Source organism: Arvicanthis niloticus, chromosome 27 (assembly GCF_011762505.2).
Source record: "Arvicanthis niloticus isolate mArvNil1 chromosome 27, mArvNil1.pat.X, whole genome shotgun sequence".
Lineage (NCBI taxonomy): Eukaryota > Metazoa > Chordata > Mammalia > Rodentia > Muridae > Arvicanthis > Arvicanthis niloticus.
In genome coordinates this window covers 29,258,746-29,280,767 of record NC_133435.1, presented here as the reverse complement: position 1 = coordinate 29,280,767, position 22,022 = coordinate 29,258,746, and the positions used below count along the sequence as shown (strand labels likewise).

Below are 22,022 nucleotides of genomic sequence, written 5' to 3'. Positions count from 1 at the left end.
ATGTCCCCAAACTTGGAGTAAAATTTCCACTGAATCTAACATGGTGATGAAGATATGACATACCAGTTTCTTCTGAGATGTGCACTGCCCTGGTGTGTGGATGTGTAAGTAGCTCTTTCTTTGCAATGAGCCTGGCACGGTCTTTCTGCAGTTTAGGAGCACTAAAAAAAGACAAATATGTCATATACATATCTCTTTGGTTCCTCAATGCATTTTAAAAAGACTTTTCTTTTCAAATGGCCATAAAAGTAAATGGAATATTCTATAAAAGAACCTGCTTCACATTTAAAAGTATCAGATCATACTTTATCATTCACCAGCATGGTTTTAGGTGAAGTAAAAAACTGTCAAAGTAAAAAACAGACTGCAGATTACATCAAGATAACTCTGAAGGTCACAGTCAGAGTTAATTCACCCAGTAGCAGAGGAGAGGTACTAGAACTGCATGGGATTATTTGTACTTGCCACTTACATACTTGAACCTGTCAACGTGTCTATTTAAATGAATATTGACAGAAAAAATATAAAAAGAGAACTGTATTAATTGGAAAGCTATATCTATACTTAGCTGAAATCTTAACATGTCAGCTTTATTTTAAGAAAATATTGAGAGAAGAAAGCAAAAGAATAAATGTTACCTGTTCTCCAGGTTTTTTTTAAGGGAAGTTATTTTACTGCTGTTATTTTGTGAAATCACGTCGACTTGTCATTTACTTCCTATTGATTTCATGAAGATCTCTTCACTAAATATTTGGGTTACCATCAAATTTATCAATATTCTATTTTCTGGGAATCAGTTTGACTTACTTCTTTATTTGTTCTGATAGTGATGCTGTAACCTTTCGCTGTTCATGGTAGCATTGCTGGTATGCTCCCAGCTTTAATCTGACAAAATTTTCATGAGCTTCAGCTCTACAGAGCTTAGATTTCATGTCTTTGATTCTGCATTTTAATTCTGATATTTTCTTTTTTTTTTTTTGTTTTTTTTTTTTAATTTTTTTTTATTTTACTTTCACCAATTTTATTTTTTTATTTTTTATTGGATATTATATTTACATTTCAGATTTTATCCCCTTTTTCCCTTCCCACCACCACCCAGGAACCTCCTATCCCATCTCCACTCCTCATGCTTCTATGAGCATGTGCCCCCACCTACCCCACCCCCACTCCCACCTCCCCACCCTCGAATTCCCTCACTCATTCGGTGTTTATCCTTCATGGGACCAAGAATCTCCCTTCCCACCTATGCCAGACAAGGCCATCCTCCCCTTCATGTACAGATGGAGTCATGTGTCCCTCCATATGTGCTCCCAGGCTGGTGGTTTAGACCTTGGGGAGCTCTGGTTGGTTGGTATTGTTGCTCTCCTCATGGGGCCATGAACCCTTTCTGCTCCTTCAGTCTTGTCTCCATTGGGAAACCCTTGATCAGATCAGTGGTTAGCTGTGAGCATTGGCCTCTGAATGTGTCAGCCTTTGGCAGACCTCTAAGGAGACAGCTATATTAGGCTCTTGTCAGCATGCACTTCCTGCCATCCACATCAGTGTCTATCTTTGGTGACTGTACCTGGGATGGAGACCCAGGTAGAATGGTCTCCAGACGGCCCCTCCTTCAGTTTCTGTCCCACACTTTGTTGCCATATTTGCTCCCTTGAGTATTTTTGTTACTCCTTCTAAGTAGGATTGAAGCACCCACACTTTGGTCTTCCTTCTCCAGGAGCTTCATGTGGTCTGTGAGTTGAATCTTGGCTATTTCAAGCCTTTGGGCTAATATCCACTTATCAGTGAGTAAATACCATGTGTGTTCCTTTGTGATTGGTTTAATTCACTCAGGATGATAATTTCTTTTTTCTTTTTTTTTTTTTTTTTTTGCATTTTTTTTATTAGATCTTTCATTTACACTTCAGATACCATCCCGTTTCCCCATTCCCCCCCCTTAGAAAACCCCTATCCCATGCCCCCTTTTCATTTTGCATTTATACATTTTTTTAAGAAATGTTAATCATAGGCTTTATAAGTTTGGTATTGTTCAATCAGAGGTGTAACCCACTACCCAACCTAGATATATCAACTATCTTTGACTGGTGGAGATACATGAACATCTGCTTCCCTGTCTCCCCCCTCTATCTCTCTTTCATCACCTAGCTTCTCCTCTCCTTCTTCTTCTCCTCTTCTTACTCCTTTTCTTCCTCTCAGTACTCCTCCCACCTTAGCTCCTCCTACACATCACCCTTCCTGTTAAAAGGAAACTTTTCTTTCAAAATACAATTAGAGCATAATTATGCCTATTTGTACCAGTGAGGTATAAGATAGTCCTAATACCCAGTCCATCCTTTTGTTGACTAACCAGCACCTCTGTCATCTATCCTAACTAAAACACTTAGTTCTGAACCTGGCTTTTTCCTTGGCTTTAGGATGAATGTCAGCTGATGACCATACACTCAGATCTTTTCTCTCAAAGTAAATAGCTATAAGTTTTCAACCCCATCAGAAATCCAGAATGACTGAGTTGACTATAATTGTGGGAAGCACAAAGCATAGCTTCTAAAACTTAGCCAATTTATAGAGACCTCTGAACACCTGGACACTCCCTCTACTTCAAAACGTTGGAGCATCTGTTCTTCTGCCTTCTGGCCCAGGATCATCTGACAGACCTTAGTGCTGCAGAATTATTAAGGGCTGATTACTCTGTCTAGGCAGATATAATCAGTCGACTATTCTGCAAGTGTATCCTTTTCTGGACAGTAATTTGTCTGTAGAAGGAAAGTGGCAATTCTTGCCTAGTGGCTGTCTCACCACAACTGGAGTAACTCCAAGGATGCTCAATTTCTTCTTAGAATATAACATAGGAAGCTGTCCGGAGCAGACAGGTCTCTAATGAAAATGAACATTAATACTGAAATGTTTGTCATGTCAATTCTAAGGATTTCTGATGTTTTGAAAACCAGCTATCCATGTAAGGTAATCTGGACTGTTGTCTCTTAACTCCACTCAGCTATTTCTAAATAAAACATAGAGAACACCCTTATAATAAACTCCAAGTCATGAATTTGCTATAGTCCCTTAACTCACAGGCTGACCATCTCAAATCAGTTAAAAAAGTTAAAGAAGGACTGGGTCTAAGCTTTGTATTCCTAAGTGTGTTATACTGGTACAATGCCTATGAGAGTAACAATATTCATCTCACTCTTATATCACTAAGAAGCTCATGCCAATGAAAACCTTAAAATTTGTAAACAAAGTAAATTGGTGCCATTTAAGAATTTATATCTTCATCTTGATATTAATTATACAGATTTCTACTAATAGGTTATGGCTATGCAATAAACCCTAGCTAATCCTCTCTATTCCGACAAAACCACTACTTTTCCCTAGGGAGACAGCCCAACATTTACCACCTTAGTCCCCATGCCCAGGGAATAGGGGCGCTGACTCATCATTAGCTTCTTCAAGCTGATCATGGGCGTTGAGATATTAGAAGAGGAGTGGGGGGGGGGAGAGCAAGTTGACAATCCTCTGATGCTGTGTCTTCGCTGCCTCCAGATGGAATTCACGGACCTCAGAGGTTTGAGCAGGTCTGCCCAGCTTGCTTGTTGAGTAAATACACCAAGGCTGATCATTCTGCAATATACAATTCTCAAAACAAATTTTAGTATCAAGATAGTTTTTTTTTTTTTTTTAAAGAGGGCTGACATTTTATTAAGAATGTTGGTTCTAACCGCTTTTCTATTTTTCCCCTCTTTTATTGGATATAATATTTACATTTCAAATTTTATCCCCTTACCATATTTCCCCCACCACCCAGGAACCCCTTATCCCATCCCCCCTCCTCCTGCCTCTATGAAGGTGTTACCCACCTACCCCCAGCCTCCCTCCCCACCCTCAGATTCCCCCCACTCAGTGCTCAGCCTTCAGGGTACCAATGATCTTGTCTCCCACCTATGCCCAACAGGGCCATCCTCCCCTACATATACAGCTGGAGTCATGTGTCTCTCCCTATGTGCACCTGGGCTGGTGGTTTAGACCCTGGGGAGCTCTGGCTGGTTGGTATTCTTGCTCTCCTCACAGGGCCACCAGCCCGTATGGTTCACGGTTCCCTCAATTTACTCTCTAACTCCTCCATTGGGAACTTTGATCAGATTAATGGATAGCTGTGGGTATCTGTCTCTGGGTATGTCTGACTCTGAGAGACCTCTAAGGAGACAGCCTTATCAGGCTGCTGTCAGCTTTCCCATCCTGACATCCCTATCAGCGTCTATTTTTGGTGACTGCCTATGGAATGAATACCCAGACACAATGGTCTCCCTACAACCCCCCCTTATGATTCTGACCCACACTTTGTCTCCATATTTGCTCCCTTGGTTATTTAGTTACTCCTTCTAAGAAAGACCTAGGCGTCCTCACTTGTTCTTTCTTCTTCATGAGCTTCGTGTCTTCTGGTAGTTGAATCTTTGTTGTTTCAAACTTTTGGGCTAATCTCCGCTTATCAGTGAGTAAATACCATGTGTGTTCTTTTGTGATTGGGTTACCTCACTCAGGATGCTATTTTCTAGATCCATCCATTTACCTAAGAATTTCTCGAATTCATTATTTTTAATAGCTGAGTAATATTCCATTGTGTAAATGTACCACATTTTTTGTATCCATTCCTCTGTTGAAGGGCATCTGGGTTCTTTCCAGCTTCTGGCTATTATAAATAGGGCTGCTATGAACATGGTGGAGCATATGTCTTTGTTATTTGTTGAGGCATTTTCTGGGTATATACCCAGAAGTGGTATAGCTGGGTCCTCAGGTAGTGCTATGTCCAATTTTCTGAGGAACCGCCAGACTGACTTCCAAAGTGGTTGTACCAGCTTGCAACCCCACCAACAATGCAGGAGTGTTCCTCTTTCTTCACATCCTCGCCAGCATCTACTATCACCTGAGTTTTTGATCTTAGCCATTCTGACTGGTGTGAGGTGGTATCTCAGTGTTGTTTTGATTTGCATTTCCCTGATGACTAAGGATGTTGAGCATTTCTTAAGGTGCTTCTCGGCCATTCGAGTTTCCTCAGTTGAGAATTCCTTGTTTAGCTCTGTACCCCATTTTTTAATGGGGTTATTTTGTTGTTTGGCGTCTAATTTCTTGAGTTCTTTATAAATATTAGATATTAGCCCCCTATCAGATGTAGGATTGGTAATGATCTTTTCCCAATCTGTTGGTTGCCGTTTTGTCTTGTTGACAGTGTCCTTTGCCTTACAGAAGCTTTGCAATTTGATGAGGTCCCATTTGTCGATTCTTGATCTTAGAGCATAAGCCATTGGTGTTCTGTTCAGGAACTTTTCCCCTGTGCCTAGGTATTCGAGGGTCTTCCCCAACTTCTCTTCTAATATTTTCAGTGTACCTGGCTTTATGTGAAGGTCCTTTATCCACTTGGAGTTGAGCTTTGTGCAAGGAGATAAGAATGGATTAATTTGCATTCTTCTACATGTTGACCTCCAGTTGAGCCAGCACCACTTGTTGAAAATGCTGTCCTTTTTCCACTGGATGAATTTAGCTCCCTTGTCAAATATCAAGTGACCATAGGTATGCGGGTTCATTTCTGGGTCTTCAATTCTGTTCCATTGATCGTCCTTTCTGTCTCTGTACCAATACCAAGCAGTTTTTATCACTACTGCTCTGTAGTACAGTTTGAGGTCCGGAATGGTGATTCCCCCAGAGGTTCTTTTATTGTTGAGAATAGTTCTCGCTATCCTAGGTTTTTTGTTATTCCAAATGAATTTGTAAATTGCTTTTTCTATCTCTATGAAGAATTGATTTGGAATTTTGATGGGTATTGCATTGAATCTGTAGATTGCTTTTGGCAGGATAGCCATTTTTACTAAATTAATCTTGCCAATCCAGGAGCATGGGAGATCTTTCCATCTTCTGAGATGTTCTTCAATTTCTTTCTTGAGAGACTTGAAGTTCTTGTCATACAGATCTTTCACTTGCTTTGTTAGATTCACTCCAAGATAATTTATTTTATTCGTGGCTATTGTGAAGGGTGTCATTTCCCTGATTTCTTTCTCTGCCTGTTTATCCTTTGAGTAGAAGAAGGCTACTGATTTGTTTGAGTTGATTTTATATCCAGCCACATTGCTAAAGTTGTTTATCAGGTTTAGGAGTTCTCTGGTGGAAGTTTTAGGTTCACTTAAGTATACTATCATGTCATCCGCAAATAGTGAAATTTTGACTTCTTCCTTTCCTATTTGTATCCCTTTGACTTCCTTTTGTTGTCTAATTGCTCTAGCTAAGACTTCCAGTACTATACTGAATAGGTAAGGTGAGAGTGGGCAGCCTTGCCTAGTCCCTGATCTTAGTGGGATTGCTTCCAGTTTCTCTCCATTTAGTTTGATGTTGGCTACTGGCTTGCTGTATATTGCTTTTACTATGTTTAGATATGGGCCTTGTATTCCTGATCTTTCCAAGACTTTTAACATGAAGGGATGTTGAATTTTGTCAAATGCTTTCTCAGCATCTAGTGATATGACCATGTGGTTTTTCTCTCTGAGTTTATTTATGTAGTGGATTACATTGATGGATTTCCGAATATTGAACCATCCCTGCATTCCTGGGATAAAGCCTACTCGATCTTGATGGATAATTGTTTTGATGTGTTGTTGGATTCGGTTTGCGAGAATTTTATTGAGTATTTTTGCATCAATATTCATAAGAGAGATTGGTCTGTAGTTCTCTTTCTTTGTTGGGTCTTTCTGTGGTTTAGGTATGAGTGTAATGGTAGCTTCATAGAATGAATTGGGTAGTGTTCCTTCTGTTTCTATTCGATGGAATAACTTGAAGAGGATTGGTATTAGGTCTTCCTTGAAGGTCTGAAAGAATTCTGCACTGAAACCATCTGGCCGCGGACATTTTTTGGTGGGAAGATTTTTAATGACTGTCTATTTCTTTAGGCGTTATGGGACTGTTTAGGTGGTTTATCTGCTCCTCGTTTAACTTTGGTACCTGGTATCTATCTAGAAAATTGTCCATTTCCTCCAGATTTTCCAATTTTGTTGAGTATAGGCCTTTGTAGTAGGATCTGATAATTTTTTTAATTTCCTCTGTTTCTGTTGTTATGTCTCCCTTTTCAGTTCTGATTTTATTAATTTGAATGCTGTCTCTGCGCCCTTTGGTTAGTCTGGCTAAGGGTTTGTCTATCTTGTTGATTTTCTCAAAGAACCAGCTCCTGGTTTTGTTGATATTTTGTATAGTTCTTTTTGTTTCGACTTGGTTGATTTCAGCCCTGAGTTTGACTATTTCCTGCTGTCTACTCCTCTTGGGTATACTAGCTTCTTTTTGTTCTAATGCTTTCAGGTTTGCTGTCAAGTTGTTGATGTATGCTCTTTCCACTTTCTTTTTGTGAGCACTTAGAGCTATGATTTTTCCTCTTAGTACTGCTTTCAATGAGTCCCACATGTTTTGATATGATGTGTCCTCATTTTCATTTAAATCTAAAAAGTCTTTAATTTCTTTCTTAATTTCTTCCTTGACCAAGTTGTCATTGAGTAGAGCATTGTTCAGTTGCCAAGTGTATGTCGGTTTTCTGATGTTTTTGTCCATGTCAAAGACAAGTCTTAATCCATGGTGGTCTGATAAGGTGCTGGGGATTATTTCAATCTTTTTGTATCTGTTGAGGCCTGTTTTGTGACCAATTATATGGTCTATTTTCGAGAAGGTACCATGAGGTGCTGAGAAGAAGGTGTATTCTTTTGTTTTAGGGTGAAATGTTCTATAGATGTCAGTTAAGTCCAATTGGTTCATAACTTCTGTTAGTTTCATTGTGTCTCGATTTAGTTTCTGTTTCCATGACCTGTCCATAGCTGAGAGTGGGGTGTTGAAATCTCCCACTATTATTGTGTAGGGTGCAATGTATGCTTTAAGTTTTAGTAAAGTGTCTTTTATGTATGTGGGTGCCCTTACATTTGGGGCATAGATGTTGAGAATTGCAAGTTCCTCTTGGTACATTTTTCCTTTCATGAATATGAAGTGTCCTTCTTTATCTTTTTTGATTACTTCTGGTTGAAAACTGATTTTATTTGATATTAGAATCGATACTCCAGCTTGTTTCTTGGGACCATTTGCTTGGTAGATTGTTTTCCAACCTTTTACTCTGAGGTAGTGTCTGTCCTTTCCACAGAGGTGCGTTTCCTGAATGCAGCAAAATGTTGGGTCCTGTTTAAGTATCCAGTCTGATAGTCTATGTCTTTTTACTGGAGAATTGAGTCCATTGATATTAAGAGATATTAAGGAAAAATGAGTCTTGTTTCCTGTTATTTTTGTTGTTGGCAGTGGAGATATGTTTGTGTAGCTACCTTCTTTTACGGTTTTTGGAAGATTATTTTCCTGCTTTTTCCAGGTTGTAGTTTCCCTCCTTCTGATGGAGTTTTCCACCAATTATCCTTTGAAGTGCTGGGTTTGTGTTGAGATACTGTGTAAATTTGGATTTGTCATGGAATATTTTGGTTTCTCCATCAATAATGATTGACAGTTTTGCTGGGTATAGTAGTCTGGGCTGACACTTATGTTCTTTTAGGGTCTGTATGATATCCGTCCAGGATCTTCTGGCTTTTATGGTCTCTGGTGAGAAGTCTGGTGTAATTCTCATAGGTCTGCCTTTATATGTTACTTTGCCTTTTTCCCTTACTGCTTTTAGTATTCGTTCTTTGTTTTGTACATTTGATGTTTTGACTATTATGTGGCGGGAAGTATTTCGTTTCTGGTCTAAACTACTTGGAGTTCTGTAGGCTTCTTGTATATTTATGGACAGCTCTTTCTTTAGGTCAGGGAAGTTTTCTTCTATAATTTTGTTGAGGATATTTACTGGTCCTTTAAGTTGGGAGTCTTCCCCCTCATCTATTCCTATTATCCTTAGGTTTGGCCTTCTCACTGTGTCTTGGATTTCTTGTATATTTTGGGTTAGTAGCTTTTTGTATTTTGCATTTTATTTGACAGTTGTGTCAATGTTTTCCATGGAATCTTCTGCACATGAGATTCTCTCTTCCATCTCTTGTATTCTTTTGTTAATACTTGTGCCTATGACTCCTGATCGTTTTTTAAAGTTTTCTATCTCCAGGGTATTGTCCCTTTGTGATTTTTTTTTTATTGTTTCTACTTCCATTTTTAGATCCTGCATGGTTTTGTTTAATTCCTTTTCCCGTTTGGTTGCATTTTCTTGCAATTACTTAAGGGATTTTTGTGTTTCCTCATTAAGGGTTTCTATCTGTTCTTTGAGAGTGTTATTTATGTCTTTCTTACAGTCCTCTATCATTATCATGAGAAGTGATTTTAATTCTGAATCCTGCTTTTCTGGTGTGATGGGGTGTTCAGGGCTTGCTATGATGGGGGAACTGGGTTCTGATGATGCCATGTAACTTTGGTTTCTGTTGCTTACGTTCTTGCGCCTGCCTTTTGCCATCTGGTTAAATCTAGTGCTACCTGTACTTCTGTCTCTGATTGAAGCCTTCCTTTCTACTTGTCTCGCTTGTGTTTGGTCTTCTAGGGGTCCAGATGTCTCTGTGATTTTTTCCAGCTGCACTGATTACTGTGGTATCTCTAGGATGCCTCAGGATATGGTGCCTCCAAGGTAGCAGTCCAGCTAGTTGTCTGCTGTTCTGGGTGCAGTGTCTCTTCTTGGATATCTCAGGATATGTTGTTTGACACTCTGAGTTCAGTTGTTCCTCTGTGGCTCTGGGTTGAGTGGACCTTCCTGTATGTCTCAGGCGAAATCCGGGGTCCACATGACTGCAGACCTGGCAGAGGTCTGGTCCAGGCCTCAGACTCGGGAGATGGGTAGAAGGGGGGTGCTAGCCGGCAGGGGTGGGGGGTGGATCTGCTGGATTCTGAGCACTCAGGGCACCCAGCTATGAGCTCAGGGTATTATGTGGGTTTTCCTACCTAAAGCTGGTTGTGGGATCTGTGGATCCCCCAGAATGTGTCTGGCGGTATCCGGGGTGCACTCACCAACAGGCCTCAGAGCAGAAGAGGGGTGAGCGGAGGAGGAAGGGGAGTGCTAGTGCTGGCTATGGGTTCTATGGATCCCCCAGAATGTGTCTGGCTGTATCCGGGGTGCACTCACAGGCTGGCCGGGCAGAGGTCCGGCCCAGGCCTCAGAGCGGAAGAGGGCAGGCAATAACTTTCTTATTATGCTATCCATTGGCCTTGTATTTGTGGATATGTTCAGCTTGTGTAAAGGGAGAACATACGTATCCTGTCAGCTTGTGAGCACCAGGCATTTCCCTCCAAGTGATCAGTAGTATAGACTTCAACATCTGGTCATTTCTTGCATGTCTATATTATCCTTGCATACTCAAGGTGTTCCGGAAGAAGTTTAGGGTTTGTTCTTGCACTAGTGCCTCACCAGTGCTCTTTTGTCTAATCCATCCAGATAGGTCTTGGCTACACTTTGTTATGTTCTTTTGCCTTGGCTGGTGACAGATGCCAACAGAGCCTCACCACACACTATAGAGTGACTGCCTTTCATCCTCTGTTCAAGCTCTTCCTCATCATGTTTCCTTCTCAGGATACTATGTCTTCATCTGGGACATCTTCCTGGAGCAACAGATTTGATAACGTAACTATGTATCATCTCAACATTTGTGTGAAGTTACATTGTCTATACTTGTTGTGCTTCTCTGGCTCTTAGACTTTAAGCTGACTCAAAACAGATATATCTTCATTTTTATACTGAAAGTTTATTATAATATATTTTAGTATGTAGTTACTCGTTACACATGTACTAAGCATATGAATGTGCATCAAAATGGACATTGTTTTATTATACTGAAATAACTCTTGTATTTTTTTCTGGTTACTCCACATCAGGTTCTTGTAACCTACTGGCGGTTTTCCATTCAACTTATGTGCATAAAAGACTTGTAAACATAAGCAGAATATTACCTGGAATTACTTACATATGAAAAAAGGTACAGGGAGTTGTCAGAAGGAGAAGACAGGAAACCTCACCTAGAGATTTAAGGAGCATAAAGGTAAGAACTGTATCACTTGAGGTAGGGTATCTTGGCATTAACGACATGTTTTATATGTTTCCATCATGCTACAGATATGTAGGGAGACTGAAGAGTTACTTTTAGAGTTTTGTAGGGAAGGGAATTTTTGAGTCCTGCAAATTGAGATTATACAAATGATACAAAGTAACCATAAATATTTTCATAAATAAATGTATATTCTTTAAAGTCATAGAAATCTCATTTTGTATTTAATTATTTGGTGGCATCATTAATGCTTCAGTCAACATCCCCAATGAAATACTTCTAAATGCCTAATATTTTACTAAGCTCTTCAGTACAGAAATGATTTAAAGTAAAGAATCTTTCACAACCCTTACCTCTGGCCTCATTCCTTGAGTTCTCACACATGGTAGGCAAGCATTCTACTACTGAGTTGTATTCCCAGTACTATTTTCTTCTTATTATTATTTTTTCTCTTGTAGGATCTTTTGCTAGTTCATTGATGATTTACACATGAGGACAAAGTGTTTTGGTTGCATTCACCCTAATCTCCTCAGATCTACTCTTACTATTGACTCTCACCCAGCTTTAAAGAATAATCTATACAATTTAACTTGTGCTGCCTATATACTTTTGTGTGTGGCCATCTACTAGAGTATATGAGGTCATCTTACACATGGCTACACCTTAAAATCCTGATTATCCTCCCTAGTAGCCAATCCTCAACACTGGACGGCACCTCAGCCAGGAATGAGGCTTTTGTTATTTCTAGTTTTTAAAATAAGTGACAAATTTTTAGATTTTTTTTTAAATTTTCATTTTGCTCTATAAAATTTTGATACATGTATATAATGTATCTTAGTTGTAATCAGTTTACAGTCTCTGTTTCAACTTCCCCTGCCATCATATCATATCATATCAGCCTTGCAATTTCATGTCCTCCTTTGGCAATTTTTTGTTTATTTAGCATTGTCCATATCAGTTCAGTAGGTGTATTGGTGTGGGGTCCTCCACTTTGGCATGAGGAGTCTTTAACTAGATCAATAGGAAGCATAAATTAGTGGGTTAAATTAGTACATTAGTGCATTAAAACTAATAGCTGCAATCTTTGAAATTGAATTTTGTCTGACTCAGTCTTCAAACTCCTGGGTCATGAGATTTCTTGTGTGTGTGTGTGTGTGTGTGTGTGTGTGTGTGTGTGTGTTTAAGAAAGAGAGTTTTCTACTGAACAGCATCTCCAACTATGTTTTTCCTTAACATATATGAAATAAAAAGTAAAATGGAAAGTGATAACTAAATAACTTATTGAATATCTTTCACATATATACAAAATTTATTAATGTTGAATGCACAAAGGACTATTCAATGTACCTAGGTATTAGTTGTTGTCTTCCTACAGGTTATTAAAATATTTTATAGATATATACTGTTTATAAAGGTTAACTGAAAGCATTAGAAACAGAATAGACTGTAGTGATCATATTTCTTTAAAACCCTTTTGTTTTAGTAATGTGCAATATATGTCAGATAAAAACTGAAGGAAAGATTTTAAAAAGTAAATATATATAAATTTTTATGATTTTGGTAGGATAATTTATTGCTAGTGAATTTATAAAGTAGATTTGAAAAAAATCTTACTTCTTCTTTTTTCCTGTTTTTACTTTGAAAACTAATCCATAAAATTCTTATGATTTTCATCAGATTTAATTTAATGATATTTTTATTATCTTTCATAGATCAGTGAAACATTAGAATTGTAAAATCTTATGTAATTATAAAACTTTATGTAATTACATATAGTTTTATGTAAAACTATATATAATTTAAATGATATAACTATTAATAAAATGTATGAGAATACAGACTCTATTTTAAAGTTAGAGATAATTAACTTCCTGTCTGCAACCACACTGAAGAACAGCCTCCCTACCCTGGGTACACCCAGAGACAGTGCGACCCCCAGAAGTTCTGACACAATCAGGGTCCCAGGTGAGAACCCCCTGCCCCAATACCTGGCTTAACTGGGATCGCTCCTCATCCCCTGCCCAGGGGTTTAGAGGTTGCAGGACCTCCATACTGCTGGAGACACACTTTCATTTTGGTCTACAACTACATGTGGAAGCACACTGCATGTTCCAGCCTCCTACTACCCCACCCAGAGACAGCATGATCTAAGAAGGTCCATTAAGCTCACAGGAGAAACAGACTCCAGTCAGAGACAGCAAGGCCAGTTAACACCAGAGAAAACCAGTTGGCAAGAGGCAAGTGCAAGTAAATAAGAACAGAAACCAGTGTGACTTGGCACCATAAGTTCTCCCACCACAGCAAGCCCTGGATATCCTAACACACATGGAAGGTAAGATTCTGACCTAAAATCCCATCACATGAAGATGATAGAGGACCTTAAGGAGAGAACATAAATAATTCCCTTAAAGAAATACAGAAGAACACAGATAAACAGGTAGAGCCCTTAAAGTAGAAACACATAAATCCCCTAAGAGAAATACAGGAAAACACAATCAAAGAGGTGAAGGAATTGAACAAAATCATCCAAGATCTAAAAATGGAAATACAAACAATATAGAAATCACAGGGGAGACAACCCTGGAGAAGGAAAACCTAGAAAAGAGATCAGGAGTTACAGATGTAAAAGCATTATCAACAGAATACAAAAGATAGAATGTCAGACATATAAGATATTGACAGAACAGTCAAAGAAAATAGAAAGTGCAAAAAGCCCTTAACTCAAAGCATCCAGGAAATTCAGAACATAATGAAAAGAATAAACCTAAGAATAATAGGTATACAAGAGAGTGAAGATTCCAAATTCAAAGAACCAGTAAACATCTACAACAAAGTCACAGAAGAAAACTTCCCTAACTTAAAGAAAGAGATGGCAATAAATGTACATTAAGCCTACAGAACACCAACTAGATTGGACCACAAAAGAAAATCCTCTCATCACATAATATTCAAAACACTAAAAAGACAGAACAAAAAAATACTATTAAAAGCTGTAAGGAAAAAAGCCAAGCATATAAAGGAAGACCTATCAGAATTATACCAAGTTCTCAATGGATTCTCTTATAGCCAGAAGATCTTGGTGAGATGGCATGCTGACCCTAAGAAAACACAAATGACAGCCTAGGCTACTATACACAGCAAATTTCTCAGTCATCATAGATAGAGAAACAAGATATGTATGACACAACCAAATTTAAACAATATATTTTTACTAATTCCGCCCTATAGAGGATAATAGGAGGAAAACTTTAACACAAGGAGGGAAACTATGCCCAAGAAAAAGCAAGAATTTGCTTTTCCCATAATACCCAAAAGAAGAGAAACACACAAACATAATTCCATCTATAATAACAAAAGTAACAGGAAACAACAATCATTGGTCTCTAATAGCTCTCAATATCAATTGACTCAGTTCCTCAATAAAAAGATATAGGCTAACAGACCAGATATGTAAACAGGACCCTTTATTTTGCTGCTTAAAGGAAAAACACCTCAGTGACACAGTCAGTTACTACCTCAAAGTAAAAGACTGGAAAAACATTTTCCAAGCAAGTGGTCCCAAGAAGCAAGTTGGAGTAGCAATTCTATTCTCCAATAAAATGGACTTTCAACCAAATGTTATTAAAAAAAAAAAATGGGTACAGAGCTAAACGGAGAATTCTCAACTGAGGAATCATGAATGGCCAAGAAGGACCTAAAAATGATCTCCATCCTTAGACAACAGGGAAATGCAAATCAAAATGACCCTGTGGTTTTAGTTCACACCAGTCAGAATGGCTAAGATCACCAACTCAAGTGTTAGCAGATACTGGCAAGGATGTGGAGAAAGAAGAACACTCCTTCACTGCTGGTGGGATTGCAAGCTCATACAATCACTTTGGAAATCAATTGGCCATTCCTCAGAAAATTGAAAATAGTTCTACATAAAGGCCTGGCTGTCACACTAGTGGACATAGACAAAAACAGTTCTAACATATAACAAGGACACATGCTCCAGTATGTTCATACAAGCCTTATCTATAATAGCCAGACACTGGAAACAACACAGATATCCCTCAATGGAAGAATGGATACAGAAAATATGGTACATTTATATAATGGAATACTATGTACCTATAAAACAATGACACCATAAATTTTGCAGGCAAATGGATGCCATTAGAAAATATCATCCTGAGTGAGGTAACCCAGTCCAAAAGGATACACATGGTATGTATTCACTAATAAGTGGATATTAGCTCTCAAACTCCAAACACCCGCAATACAACTCATAGATGAAACTTCACAAGAAGGAAGGCCAAAGTGAGGATGCTTCAATCCTACTTAGAAGAGGGAACAAAATACTCACAAAGGCAGATGGGGGGGGGACCTGGCAGGTAGAGTGGAGGGACATGGAATAAATTGAGCAGAATCAGGTATGGGAAGAGAAAGTAGGGATATTCAGAGGGCTAGGAGAAGAAAGAGAAATATTTAGCAAAGGAGAGTGGGAAACAGGGGTAGCCACTACAAAGTCCCAGACACCAGGGAATAGAGATGCTCCCAGGAACCATTGGGGATGACATTAGTCAAAATTCCCAACAGAGAGGAGTTAGAATCTGAAGGGACAACCTCCAGTAGTTAGACATGGCTCCCAGTTGAAGAATGGGGCCACCCACCCATTTCAAAATTTTTAACCCAGAATTGTTCCTGTCTACAAGAAACAATCCCCTTTACCTCCTTCAACCCTTCCTCTAACTCTTCCATATTGGTCCCTGACCTTAAACCAGTGTTTGGCTATAAAAATCTTCATTTGTCCCAGTCAGTTGCTGGTAAATACTCTCCAAAGACAGCCATGTCAGGCTCCTCTCTGCAAGCACATTATGGCATTTGTAATAGTGTCAGGGTTTGGTGTGCATGCATGGGATGGATCCCAAGTTGGGTCAGTCACTGGGTGGCCTTTCTGTCAGTCTTTGCTCTATTTTTATACCTACATTTCTTTTAGACAGGAACAAATCTGGCTTAAAAATATTGAAGATGGTTAGGTTGCCCTCAACCTCAATTGGGGGCCTTGTCTATCTACTGCAGGTGATCACTTCTGGTTCCACTTTCACACTGTTGGCCATTTTGACTAAATGTCATCCCCATTGAGTCCTGATAGCCTCTCTCATCTCAGGTATCTGAGACTTTCTAGAGGCTCTCCCTGACACCTAACCGCCACTGCTGCATATTTCTATTCATTTTCTTGGCCTTCTGTGTGTCCTTACTGTCTTTCTCCATACCTGATCCTTCCCCTCCTTTTCACCTCTCCCCTCCTGATCTCACAGACTTTCCTACTTCCATCCGCCTCCCACGATTAATTTGTTCCACTTCTATATGGATTTCAGGTATCCACACTTGGGCCTTCCTTCTTGTTTTACTTCCTAGGTTCTGTAAATGGTATCATGGGTTTTCTGACATTTTTGGCTAAAATCCACTTATTCATGAGTACATACCATGCATGTCCTTTTGGGTCTGGGTTACCTCACTCAGGATGATATCTTCTAGTTCCATACATTTGCCTGAAAAATTCATGATGTTCTCATTTTTAATAGCTGAATAGTTAACCAATAGAAATAAGAAAGAGTGCTAGAAATATGACCATACATACAAGAAATACAAATCAGAAATGTGATGCATTAACATTAACATCAACATCCTTTCTGTAGTCATAGTAAAGTAGAATAGTCATATTTGGGATGAGGTCTGACAATACTGCAGGCCTTGTCTTAACACTGAATTCATCCATGTGTTTTAATTGTGATGCATTAGTGTTTTGACTTCATTTTTAATTTCTTTCAGGCAATTCCTATAACTGTAAAGGCAGCGACAATGGAATTGTATTTCTTATTGCTTTGGATCTTTCTTCATAATAGTCAACGTGTAAAATGTCTGTTTCCTTAAATGAAATAACAGCCTTAAAATTATTGTTATTACAGATGCTTCACTAATTTTGATTTTTTAAAATTTTGTTTCATTTGTACATGTGGTTATTTTGTCTGCATCTTTGACTATGTAACCTGTACCAGCCGGGTACTGTGGAGGTGAGAAGAGGGCTTTGGATCATCTGGGACTGGAGTTATATATGGCTGTTAGAAGCCATGATATGTTCTGCAATTGAGCCAGGACCACTGGAAGAAGAGCCACTGATCTTAACAATTGAATTTCTCTCTAACCCATGTCTTGCTAATTTTAAATTCAGTTTTTTACATTATAGTTAAATTTTCAGATGTGCATGGTTTTATATATCAGAACCACATAATTCTTTGTTTTATTTTGAAAATTTTAGAATATATGATAATGAACACTTAGACAGTTAATTTTTAGGTATATAGATTTCATTCTGATAACTGGCCTTTAACATTTTCTTCCCTTTGTGTTGGAATTAAATTTATGGATGGCTGCATGCCACATAAAATCCATTTGTTCCTCCTGCCTGTTTAATGAGATTCTGGAAAATGTACTACAGTTCTATAAAAGGTAAAACTCTCACTTGAAATTTGTATGGTTAAAGTTGTCTAACATATACTGAGTGTGGTAACCCAAACCCAGAGGGGAAAGTGCCACATTTCTTCCTTATTTGTGCTTCTAGAAATGTGACCCTATAACCTGGAGCAAAGGAGGAAGCCAGGAAATTAGAAGGCATCTTGGGGAGAAGGGAGCTCTAGAGGGAGTTAGTAGGACACAGGTCCTATGAAGAGGGAAATGGGGAAAAGGGAAGACGCTCTAACTGGGGAGGGAAGAGGAAGGTAATACAAAGGGAGAGGAAGGAAGGACAGATACACAGAATTAAAGCTGCTTGAAACTACCATAAGGAAATATTGTTTTATATTATTACAGAAAAGTAGATCTACTATGTATGTTTGTATATGGAGTTTAAATTGAGTTATGCTACATGTGGTGATAATGATTCCACTAATGGTTACAGACTAATACAAATCAGAGTGCCATGGGAAACCTCACTTTTTGCTGTTGGTCAAGGGAGGGAGCTGAGAGACTCCCTAAACAATTTATGCTATCACCATTGCCCTTGGTTATCTCTCAGAACATGAAGGATCGATCCTGTGGCTGAAGGCACCATACAGTTTAGACAGAGGACTATGAGGACTCAGACTGGAATTGATCTGGACACCTTCTCCTCGGAGACAAGCTCTCATGGTATTGGAAGGAGCTAATAAGTAAGCTGGTAAGGGGAAATAAAGTAATCAATTGTCCTAACCAGCTGTAAATTCCGTGAACATCAACAATGACCAGACTGGCAAGACAACACAGGGGTTCAATGGTGGTATTTTAACCTTGAGGTTGACCAGTAGTTGTTTAATTGTACTTAGGGCCCACTAATAGAAGGAAGTTCATATAGAGCACTGCAAACTTAACCAACTACTACTGCTTGGAGAGTCATAGACTGGAGAGTAAAACCTGTTATTGCCCATTTGGTACATCAGTATAATGTCTAACTACATTCTATGTTCTTGTCTTTATATATCCATAGGTGTGTATAGCTCACAGCCCTCATCAAAGAAGCTTCTTTCTGTAGCACATAGAGACTATAACTGGAGTTTATAATTCACCAAACTGCAGAGAATAAGCAACTGGGGTATGTCATCCCAAACAGCACATTTCTAACACAACCCCTACACCTAAGGCTCAGGGAATGCCATGGAAGAAGGAATGAAATCACTGTAAGAGCCAGATGACTAGGAAGTCTGCTGGGAGACAGTGTATTCTAGTCCTGAAACAGAAGTTGCATTTGTGAAATGTCAGCACTGGTTTGAGTTTTATGAGCCTTCAAATATATGCAGTATTGTGCGTTTTAAGTAAAAAGTATTGTAGATGGGTATGCTAGTTACTTTGTGTTGCTATGACATATCATCATGACTAAAAGGACCCGTGCTTTATGTTTCCAGAGTGTGAGCCATAATGGTGAAGGAGGCATGGCTGCATCATGAAGTTAATAGAGCATATATTTAACCATATGTGGAAAGAAGAGAGAGCAATATGAAAGTGGGACAAAGCCATAAATGATCAAAGACCACCCTCACTGATGTCCTCCAGCAAGGTTCTATATGCCAAAGATTCCAAACCTCCCAAACAGCATTGCACCTGGGCATCATGTGTTCAAATGACTGAGCTGCTGGAGACATTTCTCTCTCCAATCATCACTGTAAGAGACAGATGCACAAACTAGAGAAAGACCTGTCACTAGACATGTCACATGGCACTGTATATTCACTCTTCTTGTTCTGTGTCTAAACCAAAGATTCTGCAGTTCTGGATAAATCACATGGCAATGTGTGATGTCTTGGTTACTGTTTTTCTTTATGTGCTTAGAACTTCAGGGTCCTGTCAGTGGAAGCAAGCAGAGAATGCTGATTCCTTGTGATAATATGTCCAGTAGTAACAGAGTCCAACTTCTACAAATGCTTCTACAGATGTTCCAAGTTGTTACTTAGGCTCTTACCTTTGTAGTCAGATAATAAAGCAACACAAAACAAGTCAAGCACAAAAAAATGCTTTAAAGTTCTTCCATGTAATTTAAAGGCTGGAAACCTAGTTTACTGACAACATGCTTGCCGGGAGTGCATGTGGTTTCATGTTTAATTTCCAACACACACACACACACACACACACACACACACACACACACACCACACACACAAACACCACAGAAATTTAAACAGTTCAATGGTTAGACTCAGATGGTGTTTCTCCAAGTATTTCTTCACGTATAATTTGAAAACACTCCCAAAAATCATGCTTCTGAGCAAACAAAAGGTACCAGTGGTCCATTTGATGAGTTCAAGGATGCAATCTCCCTCTGGTGTTAGAATGAACATCTTATCATTTGTACTTCTGAAAACAACCAATAACAAAGTAAAAAGCCTACAACGTAGAATTTGGGAACTTGGAAGGGGTCAGAGAAAGGCAGCAGGAAGAGGTAGGAGGGAGAAGAGACGGGAAAGCAATGTAGTTTTATTTCAATGAAAATTTAGATCAAAATTGTCGAGGGTGTGTTTTTTTTTCCATCTGGGTTGTCACAGATAAGTTTCCCAGCATCTAGTAAATAACCTACTATCCAAGATCCTGCAAGTAATTTATTAAACTAAGTGGGTCACACAGATTATACTGTTAAGAATAAGGAGGACATGCAGAAATGAGAGAGTTGGTAGCAAAGAGGCATAAAATTGACTACAATATATTTCACATATCTTTTGATATTATACAACAAAATAGTGAAACAAATATTTAGAATATAGCCAATTATAGAATAAAATGAAAATAGCCACATAGTATGTAGCATTTCCCTTTGAAAATAACGCTCAGGATATATAAGTCCTGGCTGATCTATAACTCACAACATAGAGCAGGTTGACCTATAATATAATATGAATTCCCTGCCTCTACACTTACTCACCAGGACTCCAGGAGACACAGCAATGTCTGGCTCAGTAATTCAAATTCTCTGTGAAGTGGCATTTATCAAGTGGGTCTGATGAGATTGTGGTCCCAACATTTGATCTGTGGAGGCAGGAAGAACAGGAGTTCCATGCCATCCTCCTTGCATAGGGACCAGGCCTTGCCTTAATGAAGGGCTACTTTCTTGAGCCTCAGTTGAGACATGATAGAGCTGCACAGGAAAGGGTCAGCACTGTGCAGGCTTGCTGATACTGACTTGGCAACCTCCCTCCAGCAAACAGGACAGAAGTACTTCACAGAAAGGACACATTTTACTGACTGGAAGTGAATTGAGGGGGTGAGCATGGTGGCAGCCACAGCTCAGAAAATTGAGGAAGAAGGCCTTCTCACACTGCAAAATGTAAAACTGGCAATGGGAAGTGAGGGAATCTTGTCTATATACATTGTCCCTAGGGGACATCAGTGCCTGCCCCACCAGAACAGAGAGTGGGTTAGCTCGTTCTGTGGACAACTGAGCTCTCTCCCTGTCATCCAGACTCTGGAAGCGGGAGTTACACTTAATCTCCAGCTACACAAGGCACTGCCCTAATTTCACCTTGACTGCAAGGAGTGCACACAGGGTGGCTTCAAGACAGCAGCTAATTCAGCATGAAGACATACTTGGTATGTTTCCAGAATGGTATGGTGAATATTGAGGACACTGTGACCTGGCTCAGTTGTATCTGTGACAAACTTGCACTTTCAGTGAAAGGAACAGGCTGTGAAACCACCTAGAGTGGAGAACAGGAGTTCAAGATACAGCTGTGGGAGTGTAATGGGGCCAGTTTAGGCTATTGCCCTCAGCCTACTGGGGTTCGCAGAGGTGACAGCAGGTATAAGATGCCATCAAAATGTGGAGTAATGTGGTTTCAGGACTGAGTAGCACAGATGTTTGAAATAACATTTAAGGACACCTGTGACCCTCCTGTGGCTAGGTGTCTAGTTTAAACTTGTTATCCAGTCTTTGTAAGAGGGTCCCACAGCAACTCCCCATCTGTGAAGCTCAGCAAAGTGCTTGGTGGCTCACTGAGCACTTGGCAGCCTGCCTTTCCAGGCCTAGAACACTGCCAGGAACATTTTAAAAGGAGGTCTCAATAATCTATGGATTGAAAGCCAAGAAAACTGGTTCTACGCCAGAAATACCAAGGAGCTGTAAAGTGTTAAAGGAGCATGGGAAACAGGCCAAGGAAGAGGGCCTTCATCATTTGGGCTCATCATGTACAAGTTAGAGAGTCACAGGACAGTGCTTGTGTCTCCCTCACTCCATGCCTCTTACTTTGCTGTGCATTTTGCTAGTTTTTCATGGTCTAGAGAACAGAAGAAATGGCAGGAATTGTTCCAAACACACAGTTTCTACATTGCTAAAAATCTGAAGACATGGCTATAAGTGAGTGTAGATACCTAAATAACCAGAATATTATGAAAATGTTCACTTAGCATGTGCAAAATGTATACATTGATTATCCTTGTCAGCATGATGGGTCGTTATTCACATTAATTCTGGTGAAGCATTTCTTGCTGCTTCCACTGTACAATGGAGAA

The 22,022-nt window shown here is 39.3% G+C and overlaps 1 long non-coding RNA gene across 1 annotated transcript; it reads left to right on the top strand.

The window, feature by feature from the left end:
* Window positions 1-18,073: 18,073 nt before the first annotated feature.
* LOC143439616 (uncharacterized) lies at window positions 18,074-19,040 on the top strand. Its single transcript, XR_013107746.1, has 3 exons — window positions 18,074-18,210; window positions 18,517-18,621; window positions 18,932-19,040. It is a non-coding gene; the product is annotated as an uncharacterized LOC143439616 (long non-coding RNA).
* The last annotated feature ends 2,982 nt before the right edge of the window (window positions 19,041-22,022 follow it).